Here is a 16040-nt window from a genome sequence, read left to right as displayed (position 1 = left end):
GCATTTGAAGCGAGCTAGCGGCTGTCGAGGTGGAGTCCATTGATGTTGTGTCTGCCACATGTTGCATGTTCATTGTGTGGATGTGCTGCAAAGGACAAACATAAAAGTAATGCGTGTCAAAGAGATTTCATTTCGTTGAGGAATATACGTACTTTATACATATTTATATATTTTATTATGCCACAGGAAGCCTCAAAGTTTTCTATCTAGGGTGGCAGGGGAAATTGTGGGTTAAGGACCCCATTCATGTGTCATATAATTGATGTCGCTGCTGTTGTTGCCGCTGCTTGTAGCACGTAACACGCTGCAAAGTCGAGGCCTGGCAACAGGTGTGTTTTATTTCCACGCGTCACTGGCAGCCAACACACGCCTGACACGCCCACCGCCCACCACCCACTGTTCGGAGTGCCCCTAGGCACACGCTAAGCTAAGCGCTAAAATCAACGTTGACAGGCGACAGAAATTCGTATAAAATATTTGATAAATTGCCCGACCAGGAGGCAGCTCCAGTCAGGCAATAAGGACGAACAAGCGCCTTTAAATATATGCGTGTATATGAGACTGGCAAGGACATTCGCAGCAAATATGAAATAAACGCGAGTTCGCAGTAGATCAAGTTTAATATTGATGGCTACCACATGATTTTTCTAGCAAATTCACCAAGCAGCTGCAAGTCATGAGCTTTAAGATTAGATTGACTCACTAAAAAAATACCCTGTAAAAAATCGAACCTGAATTGATAATACTTTGGAAAACCTCTGATAAAATTCTGCTTTGTATTTAATTTTAAAGAAAATAAGTAAGTAATAATAATTCATTTAATTTTAATTTGTATTTAAAATTCATAATATTCTATGCAAATACCAAAAATAAAAAATTACTACCAAAATACCAAATACACAAAGAATTATAAAGTACATATCTGCAGTTTTTGGTATTTGTTATACATTTTTTGTTTTGCTATGTGTATTGGATTTATATTTTGAATATATACTAAAAATAAAATTATTTTTGAATAATTCAGCCAGAGTAAATTATAATTTTTTTGTTAAAAATTAACAAAATATTATATCTGAATATTTTTAAAAACTAAAAAAAAAACGGACATACAAGTCAAATAAATATAGGCAATTTCTACCTGTGACATTTTGACATTTGAAAAGAGAACGTATTTACCTAATTAGTTCTAGGGTATACACCAAACTTGACTACATTTTGACTGTTGCAGTAATTTTATTTATTTATTTATTTTCCTCTTTCTCAATCTCATTCTTGATTGATAAAGTCGCAGAAGGGAACAACGAATTTGCACAGCAATTGAGTTTGTCAGCCCATGGTAATTTCTGCAAATATCCCCTTTCAACGGTTTGGTGGCAAGTCAGTCAGTAATCAAGCTCGTGTTGCGCTTGTAAGTATGCAGCACTTAATATTATTTGCATAGAGTGCAGCACATCACGCATACGCAGTGTGGCCAGCGGGACAGAGACAGCCAAGTAAGCTAGCAAGCTGAAGTGCAAATCTCCCTCTGCCGTTTGGGGAGATTGAATGACACAAAACATGACACAAACTTAATTTCCCCAAGGCAAACATAAAAGCCATTCCCTAACTCACTTGCTGACTTGAGTGAAAGAGTGAATAGAATCGCGACTAAGCAACTGGCGGTTACTTCAAAGTCTGACTACCTGACTGACTAACTTATTGTACCTGTCTCTATCTCTGTCTCTGTCTCTATCTACGTACGCATCGACGGCTCTGCCTGGTGGCATTTTACAAGTAAACTGTCATATTGCATTGCCAACTGAGAAGAATACCGCATAATTTATGCCTGCGATTATCATAATAATTCGCCAGCCACGACACTCGACACACACGAATGATTTGCGGAGCAGCAAATAGATAGAGGCAGAGAGAGAGAGAGTAAGAGAGAAAGCTGTTGCTTTTGCTATGACCAGGTGTTGTGGGTATTGGTGGCTGTTCACTTGTCTCTGGTCGCTTGTTAGTTTTGGTTTTGGTTTTGCGACTCTGTTTGCTGAGCACTTACAGTTATTGCGGTTTAGTTTCAGGCCAGAAGTTTTCATTTGGTAAATAAATAAAGTTCTGCACGTTAAAAAGCCCAAATACATACATACATAATCCACAAAAATGCACGTTTATCCCATTCTTCAAATTTATCACTGAGTATACATTTCAAATGAGCAAATTGGACAGAGTCAGACACACTCTGGCCATTTGTTATGTAAATGGTTATGTTGTAAAAAATTGTGAAAGGGTATCTGACTGTCGGTCATGCATGATTCGAATACTTATACTTGTTGTTTGGTCGCTTGCAAATTGTTTGGTTGTCGTTTGGTTTTAGGCATTTTTTTTCGGGGTAGTTTCATTTTAGGGTCTCTGTTTAACCAACAACAGTTTGTCATTTAAGCAAACACACTCGCACACACACTCGCACACACACACACACATACAGTGGCGATGACTTTGCTGTTAATCTGGAGCATATGAGACAGACTCACCAATACCAATACATTGCAGTCAGTGGAAATCCAAACAAACGCTTAATGGATCCTCAACAGTCTCAGTTTCGCTTAATTTCCTTCTGTCTCTCTCTCTATCTCTGGCTCACTCTCTCTCAACCTCTCCTTGTATCTATGAGATACATATATATATATATATATATATATATATATATATTTGCCTGTGTGTTGGCATGATTAATGCCTTTGTTTATATTTCCCGTTTCGGTTTTTGGCTTCTTTTTTTTTTTTTTTGCTTCCTGTTTGTTGGGCTTTTGGGCCTTGCCTGCCTTCCATCTGAATGATATGTTTAACAAAAAAGTTTAACGCAAATTAAGTCAAACTGGCAGCGCTTAACGATGTGCGACATAGATGAATATCTGTGTGGGTGTGGACAACACACACACACACACACACACACGCGTATCTGTATTGGTGGGTGTGTATTGGTCTAGACAACCCACAGTGTGTGCAGTTTTGCCTGTCAGCGGGTAGCTGCCCAATGTCCTTTAATTTACACACAAAATGTGCTCGGCCAAGCGGACAGGACACAGGACACAGGACACAGGACAAAGGACAAAGGACAAAGGACAAAGGACATTCCCAAGCTGCCAGAGCACAAATTAAGTTTGTAAGAAATCTAGATATCTAAAAGGAAATCAACTAAAGTCATCACCAAATGAAATAAAAATGAAAATAACAAACTCTGACTTTAAGGCAGCTTCCGCGTAATCCAAATGCACAAGCAAAAACTTTTCGATACCCTGTAAAAAATCACAAGAGTGTATATCGCATTCAGCTCAAAATAAAAAATATTATTTGAGCCTACTGTAGGAGCCTACTTCAGGAGAATTAAAAAGCCCTTAGCAATTTCGTAATTTTTTTTTACTTATGGCTTCTAAATTCCAAATATCCTTTCGATACTATTTAATTTAAGGACTTCATTGCCGAATCTATAGTATTATTAAATTGGCGGTGTAAAATTTACCTATGTATACAATTTTATTCAATATTTTTATCCGTTCCAAAAAAGCTCATCAATTTCATTTTTTTTTTTTTTTGAGTTATTCGCATACATGTACAATATTAAATCGAGTTCAAAGTAAAGTCAATTGTCTTTATCATTTTTGTTTTTTAATACTTTTAATAAAATCCCTGTTTGCTCGAATGCAATTCAATAAATACCAATTGACATGTCAAAAGTATTTCTGCTCTTTTTTTCCGCACAGTTTTATTAATTTTAAACTTTTCTGTAAAAGTAATTTTGAATACATTAAAATTGAAATCAATGCACACATTTCAGTGTAAATATTAGATCAAAGGTATGTAAGTCACATTTGTATAGCTTGCTGTAAATCATCGAAGCATATTGATATTTTTGAACTTTTGCAATACGCGTATTGAATTGCGTAAAATTTTAACAAAATTTATGAGTATGCTGAAAATGCTGACAACTATTCAAATGGAATATTTGTAATGAATATTGTTGCACATTCGAGTATTGGAGCATTTATTCTGTTTGTTGAGGTATGAGGCTTAAACCTGCCTCGCCAGTTGGTCAATTCGTATTATTATTTTCGTTTTTTTGGAATTTTTGTCAAAGCGTACAATTTGACAAAAATTGTCAACACTCAATACGTTTGACAGTTGTGTTATTTGCACACATGTGTATGTGTGAATATGTGTGTGTGTGTCTGCTTGTCGGACCATTAAGTTTTTAATTACTGTGCTGACTTTACGAGGCATCGAAAGGTCGAGGCGTCTCATATTGTTGATGACTGTTGCCAGCTTTTTCGGTCGTGGAAAATTTAACAAAAATAACAACAACAATAACAACATGAACAACACCAAAAAAAAAAAACAAAAAACATAATATTTTTCGTTGTTTGCTTTTAATTACGCAATCGTTTTATTTAATTTTCTAAGGCGTGGCGACCAATTAAGCTTTTAATTAAAAAAAACCCTCGCCCAAAAGTCAAAGTAGAAAATTCGAATATGTGTGGCAAAAAGCGTTGCATACTTTGTGGCGCGTGCCAATTCGCCAAAGTTTCAGCTGCCTTCAAACCGAATAGAAAACAAAATTAAAAACAAGGCTGAGATGAAAACTTGCCGCTAAACTTTGCTGGCAAGGACAAGAAAAACTGCTGAGCTGCTGTTTCTGATAATGGGCGACTTTTTAATCGAAGGCTTATCGCAAAAGTCATCACAAAAGTCGTTCAGGGTCGCAGTCGGGCTCGTGACACGCGTGACACGCAGGACACGCTGAACACGCAGGACACGCGTTCGCTGCCCGATTAATTTTCAATTTAAATTTACATTTGTATGCACAGCAGCAACAACAGAACAGAACAGAACCACAACAGCAACATTGACATCCATAAATTGGGCTGACCCGTTGACGTTCACGTTGTCGTTGTCGTTGTCGTTTTCGTTGCGCAGTTATCAAAATTGCTTAACGGCACCTCGTTCGTTGCATGCCCCCAAGATAAGCATTCAAAGTGTCCTCAGTGTTCTTTGTTTTGTGTCAGTTTTCCTCTATTTCCAGTTGCTTTTTTTGTTCACTTTTTTTTTTGTGTATTTTGTTGTACGCCAGACACGAAGCGTTTTATGGTAGTTACCATTTGGACAGGTCAATAAAATGCAATGGTCATTAAGCCAGACTGGCAGCTCCTCTGTCCTTGAATTTCTGTGTATGAGTGTATGTGTGTATGTGTGTCTGTACGTATGTAAGTTTGACCCTAATAAGCTTACGCAAATTAGCAAATGCTTTGTGCTTTAATACCAGTATGACAAATTCTCCCAACTTTAATTGTAGCTTGTGCAATGCTCGATTTTCGTAATACTTAGTAAGTAATTGACTTAACCAGACGATTAAACGCAGGGATCGTTACAATTATAGCTTTTAAAACAACAAATTTAAAATTAGAAATACTTGTTGTTGTTGATCATTATAAAAATTAATTTTAGCTTTTGTTTTGAATTTTAATCAAACAATTTTTGAAATAGTGATTTTAATTAAACATTACAGAGTTACTCTTATTACAAATCTTAATTAAAAAGCACGTATATTTCAATTTTTATTACAGCTAAATGTGTCCTTTAAGAAGATGTGAGTTATCATATGAAAGGTGTTGAGCATCGACACAGCGTGAATGCTTTTAATGATAAACATTGGAAACACTTGTGTTTTTAATTTTATTAAAACTATGATAAAATGAGTTGCTCTTGAATTTTAAAAAATTCAGATTCAATTATTATTTGTATTTGTTTTTTATCGCAGAATAGATGTTTTTTTTAATTTTAATAGGTAAAATAACTCTTGCGATTGCCTGATTAAAAGTGAATGACATCTCTTATATGGCTTGATGTAGATATAGTTAATATTACTTTCAAATAACAATTTAAGCTTAAAAGAAAAGATACAAAAGAGCTTTAGCTTATTTTAAAACATTGAATGACATAGGCTGATTCGAATTGATTAATCAACTTTTTTCCTTTAATATTAAAAGCTGCAAATTATGTGTCAACAAAGAAAGCCAATAAAATAGTTGTAGTATCTAGTTGTGTGTCTGAGTGTGTGTGTGTGTGTGTGGTTAAATAGCAAGTCTTTTATTACACTGCACTACACTTAAGACTCATTTCGGGTCAAACAGTTAATTGAATGCCATTTGGCCATTTGATTTGCCTTCCGTGTATTTGTCAACTTGTTTGACACTTGGGCTTTCAAAAATCCTGTAATTTTAGTTATTGCTTTCGTTGTGAAATTGCAATTTCAAAACAGTTGCAAACAGAAATGTCTGCAGTTGCAAAAGGTAGAAGGTAGAAGAACTGGCAATTTTATGAGTTCTTTTCATAAAGGACGCCTGACAACAATTTCTGTAACAAAGTTGGCTAAACTTGATGTTCACTCAGTAGTGAGCAGACATAGAATACGTCTAGTCAACTTGTTTTAATGTTTGATATCGTATGGCAAATAAATGAGTCTTCATATGTCGATAACTTGGCCAAGTGTCGTTTAAAATGCAAGTAATTTTCAACATTCATTATTGGGCGGCACTAAAGGGCATCAAATTGTTGTATCTGAGTTCAATTCTGGCTGGCTGAATGACAATTATTGGCTGTGGCCTTGGCTTCTTCAAAGTTTCCCCTTTCCGCAAATACGCAGTGCGAAAACTTTGCCAACTGCCATCAGTGGTAGATGGTTTAAACTTGGCCAAGACAGAGAGCGATAGAGAGTGTGTGTGTGTGTGTGTAAAAGAGAAAAAGATTCTCACATAGTTAGTTAGTTGGTTATTTGGGGTCGCATCCGTACTATTTGCCATTGCCATTCACAACGTGACTTTTCTTTGACTATTTAGATGCAGCAGCAGCTGTGTATCATTGTTAGATGGTAGGATTGTAGGATTGCAGGATTGTAGGATTGCAGGATTGCAGGATTGTAAGATTGTTGGGTTGTTGGTGCACACAATGCATAACTTGTAATAACCCGCTGACCCCGACACTTTTATATACACACACCCAGACACCAACACACACACACACACACACACACACACGTACACACACGTACACACACAATATACATGCAGATGCACTTAGAAGTCAAGCGGCGTTGGGAACTTGTTGGCAGCAAAAGCAAAATGCGGTTGGAAATGCACTCGAAATGAAAATAAAAATGAAATGTCAACTTACCACACGGCGTGCAACTTGGGGCAGCTACTTTGACAGAATTGGAAACACGCTGCAGCTTTCCTTCACTCTGGCTTCCTCTCCCTCGCCCTCTCCCTCTCCCTCCAGCTTATGGATGCACTTGCTAAAAAAAAATATGAATTGACAACGACAAATTTGCTGCTCTTCTTCTAACTGATGTTGATTTCCTCTGAAGCCCAAATAACTTCTTGACGATTGAATTTCGATGTTATTTTTGGTGATTTAAGTAGTGGTTTTTGTTTTTGTTTATGTTTTTGGTATTATTACGCTAGCATAACATTTATTTGGCAGTAGACATTCCCTAGTTGGCAGTGAGTCGGTGGGTTTTTCTGGCGTCTCAGTTATTCATTTTCAATCAGTTTCTTTAACTTCAACTTCTTTTGTCTATGAAAAAAATATAAAATAATTATGCACTTGAAGTGAGTCTCATTTATTAGTGCTGTCGGGAATTGTCTGTTGGCCAGTTAGCCAAGTGCAAAAGTACACGACTAAAAACACACACACACACATACACATAATGGCAGCCCAAATCGCACACATGACCATTTTGAAAGCGCAACTCAAAATTCAGTTTGTTGCATTTGTTTCATTTCTGTTGCCTACTTTCGAGCGCGCCAAATAACTCTTGCTCAATTGCCAAATGTCCAACACGCACACACTTACAGACAGACACATACACAGACACAGAGATGGACACGCGCACAAATATTCGCACACACTCAATATGCTTGTTATTTTCCACTTTGTCAAAATAATTTCACAGAAAACAACAACAACAAAAAAAAAAGCAACTTTTTTTTGTATTTGAACACTTTTACAATATGCACTTGCAGCATTCACTTGCACTTTTTTACGCTCTCAACTTTTTGCACGTTCACTCAGGCTGCCAATCAAAAGTCATGCACTTTGTAACTGCCCCAACCTTCAAAAGTTATCAACAACAAGTGCAACAACATCTACAACTACAACTTCAAAAAAAAAAAAAAAATAGAAAAATAAACAAAAGCAAAATAAATTGCTGATGATGCTGAGATTCTGCTTTCTCCTTGTTGCTGGCACAGCAATAGCTGCTCCTTCAGCTGACCGTTGTCCAGTAAAAGTTCAAATCTGCCAAACAGTTGATATTGTTGCTGATGCTGTTGTTGCTGTTGCTGCTGTTGTTGCTGTTGTTGCTGCTACTGCTGTTGTGGCACGTCCATATCGTTGGGTTGCTCGCTGGCAACTGACTCAAAGTCTGCCAGACGAGCTCTATTTATTAACGTCGCTGGGACTTTTACGTGTGGGACATTTAATGCTCCTGTTGTTGCAAATTTCCCTGCTGTAATGCCTCTGTAAACTGTAACGGAATCATTCGCCCATTCGAGGAGGCGCCATCTCCACCCATTTCTTTACCAGATCCCCATTTTGGCCAGGCATAAAATGTGTATTTTCTGATATCATAGATTTTCATTTTAATATCATTCAATTATTTCATTTTGCAAATATTTCAAATTTCAAATAATTGTTCTGCCAGTTATTATTTAAAATACAGACTAATTAAAAAAGCTGTTGCTTCAAATTGCTTTTGGAATTTACTTTCATTGCTTTTCTTTTTGTAATTGTTGTTGAATTTAATGTCAATTTACTTAAACTTATCAAAATATGTATTTTTTGGGTTAAATTTGCTTGAATTTAGTTCAAATTTATGCAAATTTTCAGTCAGAAGTTTTATTTTGTAATGTTATAAGCTGATTGATTTCTATATTTATATTCAGTTTGACTTGGAAGCTTTCTATTATTATATAAAAATAAAATTTTAATTTAAAAAAAACTGTCAAAGAAGTGTTGATTTAATTTTAAAAATGAATTTGGCATCATTTAAAAAAGACATCTGTTAGAAAAATAGTTTTTAATTTAACCAAATTTGTTATGTAGAAAGTGAAGGAATTGTAGTGTTTATATTTTAAACTTTTAAAATATGATATATCTAAATTGGTTAGATATATTTTTTGAGTTCGGAGCTGCTTCACTATTAACGGTCTGCACTTAAAAGTTGTAGTTATTAGGTTTGTTACAAAATGAAAGTTCTGCAAGCGGCTTAGGCTCATATATACCCGAGTGCATTCTGTGGATGGTTCTGGACTGGCTTATACCGTATTGCTGTGGTCGCCTGCAAGTGACTTGCTCTCTGTCCCTGTCTCTGTCTAAGTCGACGTTACAGTTTTTATCTGCCTTTTGGCCAATGGTTAAATGGTGGAATGGTTGTCTGCCTGCTGAATTTTCCCTTCAGCAATGGCGAGTGCGAGTGAGAGTGAGAGTGCGTCCCGTTATTGTAAGCCAACAACGGACAAACATGTTTACAAGCAGCCAACGCACAAAATCAAAACAAATACCACACGGCAATGGCGATGGCGATGGCGATGCTGATAGCAATACCGACAAATGCAGATGCTACTGATGCTGAGGGTGGGAGAATTATGTAGATATGGAAAGCGAATACGAATACAGGCAGGCCTGCAAGAAGAAGAAGAAGAAGAAGAGGTAGAAAAAGCAAGAGTTTCTAAGCTTTTCAACTTATCTTTGGTTGCGTAATCCCAGCAGAAATATCAACAGCATATCTTGAGCAGATGTGAACAGCTGTAAGCCCACGGAATAATCCCAATCACAACAACAAGGCAAGCATTCAAAATACCCTACCTGAGAGGATCATTTAAAATTTATTTCATGTCAAGTCATAGGCAAACAGAGAACACAACACAGCTCCAACTCCGCATGATGTTAAGTCTACTATGGTTAACTGATCGAATGGTAGTGGTGAAAAAACACAACAAATTGACATACTATAAACATCAAACCTCCAAAATTTTGTTAAAGGTTCGGTTCGGCGGTTCGAACCATAGAGCAAGACATCGGTTTGGTTCGCAAATTGGCTTATATACCCCCTGAACCCAAGGTTTGGGTTCGAGCCTTGGTTCAAATTCATACAAAAAAATATTTGTATCGTTATGCATTTTTCTCTACATTTTAAACTAATTAAATTTTTTGTAAACATAAATCAAATTTTGATGTCAATTTAAATTTATTTGAAGAGTTAAATATGAAGTTTTAAATAATTGAGTAATATTAAAAAACCATAAAGTTTATGTAGCTATTTTTTTATTGAGCCGAACCTTTTGTTTTAGAAAGCGGTTCGGTTTAGGTTCGGGCTCGCAAAGTAAATTATTTGAAGGGTTCGGTTCATGATCCGGATCAGGCTGCTTAAAAACCCGAACCGAACCGGTTCTACGACGTTCGGTTCAGAACCGGTTTGCAGCCTTGATAAACATAGACATACCCATATGTTAAATAAATGTTAAACGCTCGTTAATGAAACTAGAAAAGTGCTTGGACAAAGGGACTGAAAAGGCAAATGTAAACGAATCAAAATTTATAAAAATGAATAGAATTATAAATATAAAAAATAATTTTTATTTATTTTATTTTTTGATTTTAATTTTAAGAACATTTATTCTAAAAATAAGAACTTGGTCTTATTTAAAATGTTCTTGAAATCAAGATGTGTTCTCTTAATTTAAGAATTTTATGTTCTCGACGCATTTTTTAGATCAAAAATCTTAGTTCTGAGACCAAAATCTTGATTTTAGAACATTTTTTTTTTCCAGTGTATAAACAAGACATGTACAGTGTACACTGCTTGCCAGCTGATTAGTTACATTTTATATATTTTTTTCTTACATTTAACAAATGCAAATATATTATGTGCCAATCAATCAATCAATAAGAAATCTTAGAGAAAGGCGCCACTTGAGCGCTGTCTTCTCTTGACTGCACTTTTCTAATGGATTTCTCATTAAATGCGCCTAGCAGCCTAGTACCTACGAGTGCCAACTGTAGTGCAGATTGTTAGCCGTACAATTGTTGACTACTAAAAGATATGGTAAGGTGGTTATGGTTATGGTTATGGTTATGGCAATGACACTGCGTCTGTCTCTGTCTCTGTCTCTGTCTGTGTCTCTGATTTTGTCTCTTTCATCTTTTGCTAGTTATGCCACTGCCACTGAAACTACAAATGTAACTGGAAGGGGAACGGGAGCGGGAACGGGAACTGAAATGGGGTCTAAAGCCTACTTAGACATATGTTGCCATTGGTAGGATGAGGCTGCAGTTGATGCTGATGCTCAAGCAGCTGCTGAGACTGAGTATGAGGCTGAGAATGAGACTGAGACTGAGAATGAGGCTGGCGACGTCGAGCTCACTTGAGAACTATTTCAATAAGCGTTACGTTATGCACGCGTTATGCATTGTCCTTCACCCTGTTTTCTCGACTCTCGACTCTCGACTCTCGACCGAGTTCGTTGTCGAATGTCATTGCATTTTGCTGTCGTCCTTTCGCTATTGTCATCCTCATTCTCATCCTCATCCTCATTCTCATTCTCGTTGTCGTCTGAGTTGCCTACATGCAATTTACTGCGTTTTACATTTTACATTTTGCGATTCTCATTTTGATTTTGGTTCTGATTCGCTTACCGCTGCTGCTTTTTCTGCTGCTGCTTGTGATGCCGTTGCCGTTGCCGTTGCTGCTGCAGCTTCCGTTTCCGGTGTGTTCACTGCGCCGTGTCGCTTGTTGATTGTCAGCGACCTTTCTGCCTCCTTGCCTGCCATCTTTTACTTGTTCATCCGCTCCCTCTCTCTCTCCGTCTCTCTTTCTATTTCTCTGACATGTGTCAAGTGGCGTCCACAGTCAATGGCAATAGTAAAGTCCCCGCCTTTAAGTATCGCACAACACCTTCAGGAGCCTTCATTTTTAGGAGCGACAGATTGCTCCAATCAGTTGACTCTGTCTATGGCTGTAGCGACTTTAGTTTCGATTTTTCAGTCACAGCCACAGCCACAATCATAGCCACATCCACATCCATAGGCTGAGCAAAGCCAACAATGCCATCGATATGTCCGAGCCAAATCAAACAAAAAGTAAGCGTAGCAACATGTTGCCTTCCCTTTTTCTCTCCTTTCTTCATCCATTTATTTTTTTTTTTTTCCTTTCGCCAGACTCAGCCGTTTTCGGTAAGTAGGTCAGTAGCAATATTTTTATTGACCGAGGGTTGCTCAAACAAATCTGCAACATCAAGATTGCTGTTTTTGGTTGTTTACTTTCAATTTATTGATTATACATATTTATTTAAAAAATCCCTAGAGAAAAGTGTTGGAAATTCAAGAAATTTTTTTTTATTTTTAATGTGAATATTAATTCCATTACTAGATCGGATTTGAAAATAAAGAAATATTGTTAGTTGTGTAGATTTTTTATTTTTGGCAACCCGTACGTAATTAAAATTACACATTAAAGAAATATAATACTAAGCTTAATGGATAAATTGGTTGAATAATTTAGTTAAAATGTCATAATTCATATGTTCCAGTTATATTGATATACAATAACCGACAAAGCCAGTTGACTGACAAAGTTTTTCGAAAAAATTAAAAATTTACACAATTTCTCTGCCGAAAAAAATATTTTTCTTATAGATTATTATTTTATTTTTTATTTTTTATTTTATTGTTAGAACAAGTTTGAAAGAAAATAAAATAGTTTTTTTATGGAATTTAACTATCAGGCCTGTTCCGGTTATCGTTTTTACTTTCGGCAAGTTATATCGGATGTGAAAATCTTTAACTTGTTCTAATTTAATTCTGGAGATATAGTATTAAGCATATTTAATTCACTTTAAGTAGGTGAATTTACGTCTTATAAAATGAAAAAAATACACTTTTAATACTTAGCCTTAATGCAACTTGAATAAATACATATTGGAAAATTCTATAAAATAGGAAGTGCAAATCGGAACAGTCCTGTATAGTCAAAAACTATAAATAAACAAGTGGGAAAGGCTATAGTTGAGATCCCGACCATAGGATATCCGTTACTTATTTCAATATATATAAAAGTACTTTAAAGAAATTTCTACCTAATAAAAACTGATGCATACTTTTAGGTGATTGTATTGAAATAATAACTTTATTAAAAACTTTGGCTAGCTATTACTCCCGTTCTACTTGTCTAATCTTGCTGCGGTTAAGTGATATTATAGATTATATCAATAGAGAACGTTAATTACAATAAAAACTGTAGTATCTTAAAAATTGTGGGTGTGGTGGCTTTTCACGATTTGTTTGGGCGGAGGGGGGCGTGTCAAAAATTTAGAACAAACTTGACCTGCGTGGGGTCTATAGAAAGCTGTGTGCCAAATTTGGTATCTCTATCTCTTATAGTCTCTGAGATCTAGACGCTCACATATACGGACAGACGGACAGACGGACATGGCTATATCGACTCGGCTGTTGATGCTGATCCTGTTACATACATTCGAACAAAATATACCCTTTCACTTATTGTTTAAGTAGCGGGTATAAAAAAGGGAATTCTTATATTCTCAACACACTTTCTTGACTAAGTGTATATGAAATGAATAAGTCCACCCTCGCAAGAAATATAGTTGACGTTATGGCTGTTGTCTTTTGGCACTCCTCTGTCTGCTCGAGTGGCTTGCTAACGCTTTCACTTCTTAGCCGAGTGTCATTCGACGCCTTTACCTTCAATTTTTATGCTTCATCTCTTGATGTTTCAGTGGCGCTCAGTCAACTGGCTTTTTGTTCTGTTCAGTTCAGTTCAGTTCAGTTCACTTCAGACTTCAAACCTTAGCCGAAAAATGCCCTCACGCAGTGTGCTCTACATTTTAAGGACGACAAAGATTAGCTTGACTACCGACTCAATCCTAACCCACCACAGCCACTTGAGCCACCCACCGTACCCCACTGTACCTCACACCCACACACATACACACACACATACAATGACACGTCGTGTCGCCTCGTTTCTGTGAGCATAGCGACAGCATCAACATCAACCTCTATCTGTCGCTCTGTTCCTCCGTCTGTCCCTCCCTCAGCCTCAGCCTCAGTTTCAGCTTCAGTCTCAGTCTCGGACTCAACCTTAGCTTACATCACACAGTGACAAAGGGACAAACAGAGGCAGAGACAGAGACAGAGGCAGAGAATCAAGATACTTAGATGTCTTCATAGACGTTGCTATTATCATTGTCATTCTGGTTGCCATCCTTCTGTCATGTTTCGTAAATTGAGCTGCCAGTGGTGCATCGCCGTCAGTTGAACAGATGGATTAAGTTGCAATAATTAAGAGGCATATACTATGCATGGCTAAAAGTTGCATGCACAGCATGCACCAGCAAAATCCCATTCAATTTTGAAAATGCTGCTGCATTTGCTGATTAAACTTCAATTGTCTTCAAAACCATAAATCTTAATTAACCGTAGAGCGATAACTCTGCAGGACCAACGGTTTGTCAATCGCAGCACATTCGAAACCACAAAAACTAGAAAACTCATTTCCATGCCGTAGATTCCATTTACGACTTTAGTAAGGACAATGAAAGGATTTTCAAAGCTGCCAGCCGCATAGCTTAAGGGAAGGAATGGGAAGTTCTTTTGCTCTTTATCCGATGAGCTGCAAACTCAATTTCAAATATTTATGCCCAAAATTGAAACAATACGTGATTCGCCAATTACGTTTAAAGAGCCTACTGACTCGTAGCCAGGTTGGTATTAGAAATGTAAAATGCTCTGCAAGTCCGATAAGAGTTCAGCTTATTTGTGAAGCTCTACATGAATAATTATCCCATAAGTTGGAGCGCTACAATCGAGTGCACTCGACTATGAGATACTCGGTAGGCTTACTTGAATAATACACAAATTTAATAAGTCAAATTACAAGTATATAAATCAACCCAAAAACAATAGTTTGTGTTCCTGAAAAAAAAACCATTGCTTTCAAATGTCTTAAAAATTCTTGAGAGATTTGACAAAATTAAATATTTATAAAATTAAATTAAAGTATCTTTAAATTGAATAAAATGCAAAACAAATATTTTTGAATATATAAAATCTCTAATATTTCAAAAATATTTCAATTCAAAATCTCTAGAGATTTCTGGAACACACCTGATAAGGTAAATATGATCCACATAAATTTATCGTAAAGTTTGAATTTGTAAAAAATTTGAGCTTTTAGATATTTTTTGGTTATTATAAATAGCAATTTAAAAATGTACTTGACTCATAATAACTTGTATCTTCCATTTTTTTTAATATCTAGTTTGAAAGGTGAATTCTCGTTTATTTACTAAAGATTATTATAGTTTTTTTCTTATAATAAAAATATATTGAACCACAATATGCAATTAAAAACTAAATTTATGAGATTAATAATTTGACAGCCTTTACTATATTGAAATCGGAAATGAAAGCAGACGTAAAGAAAATAAGAAAACGATCTGGTCGATGCATAAAATTCGTTGAGGAAACTTGAGCTGTGGAAACACCAAAGATTAAGGCTCTATCTGTTTATGAAAGAGTACAAACATTGGCACTAAGTTTGCATACTCTTGTACTGCTTGACTATCGGGTATAATTATTAATAAATCCCCTCTTACGTTCAGAATATTGTTGATTTGCACTTCTCTAATCCGATTAACTTAATTTGTTTTCATCGTTGGCAAAGACTAAAACTGACCAGCAATCCAACGAACGATAGCTAACTAAACAGCAACTTGGCATCAAAGACTAACTGGCCTGAACAGAACACACAGTAACACATACACATACACATACGCATACACATACATACCCGTACATAGATATCACACAGTGAGCAGGACTAATTGCCAGTCGTCCCTGTCGTCCCCGTCGTCACTTTCTATCTGGTCTCGCTGACGATTACTCATTGTTCAATCTGGTTGTTGAATGCTTTAATTACATTTGCTT

This window comes from Drosophila innubila, chromosome X (genome assembly GCF_004354385.1).
Source record: "Drosophila innubila isolate TH190305 chromosome X, UK_Dinn_1.0, whole genome shotgun sequence".
Classification (NCBI taxonomy): Eukaryota; Metazoa; Arthropoda; class Insecta; order Diptera; family Drosophilidae; genus Drosophila; species Drosophila innubila.
The sequence above is the reverse complement of the archived record's forward strand: the minus strand, read 5'-3'. Positions refer to the sequence as shown.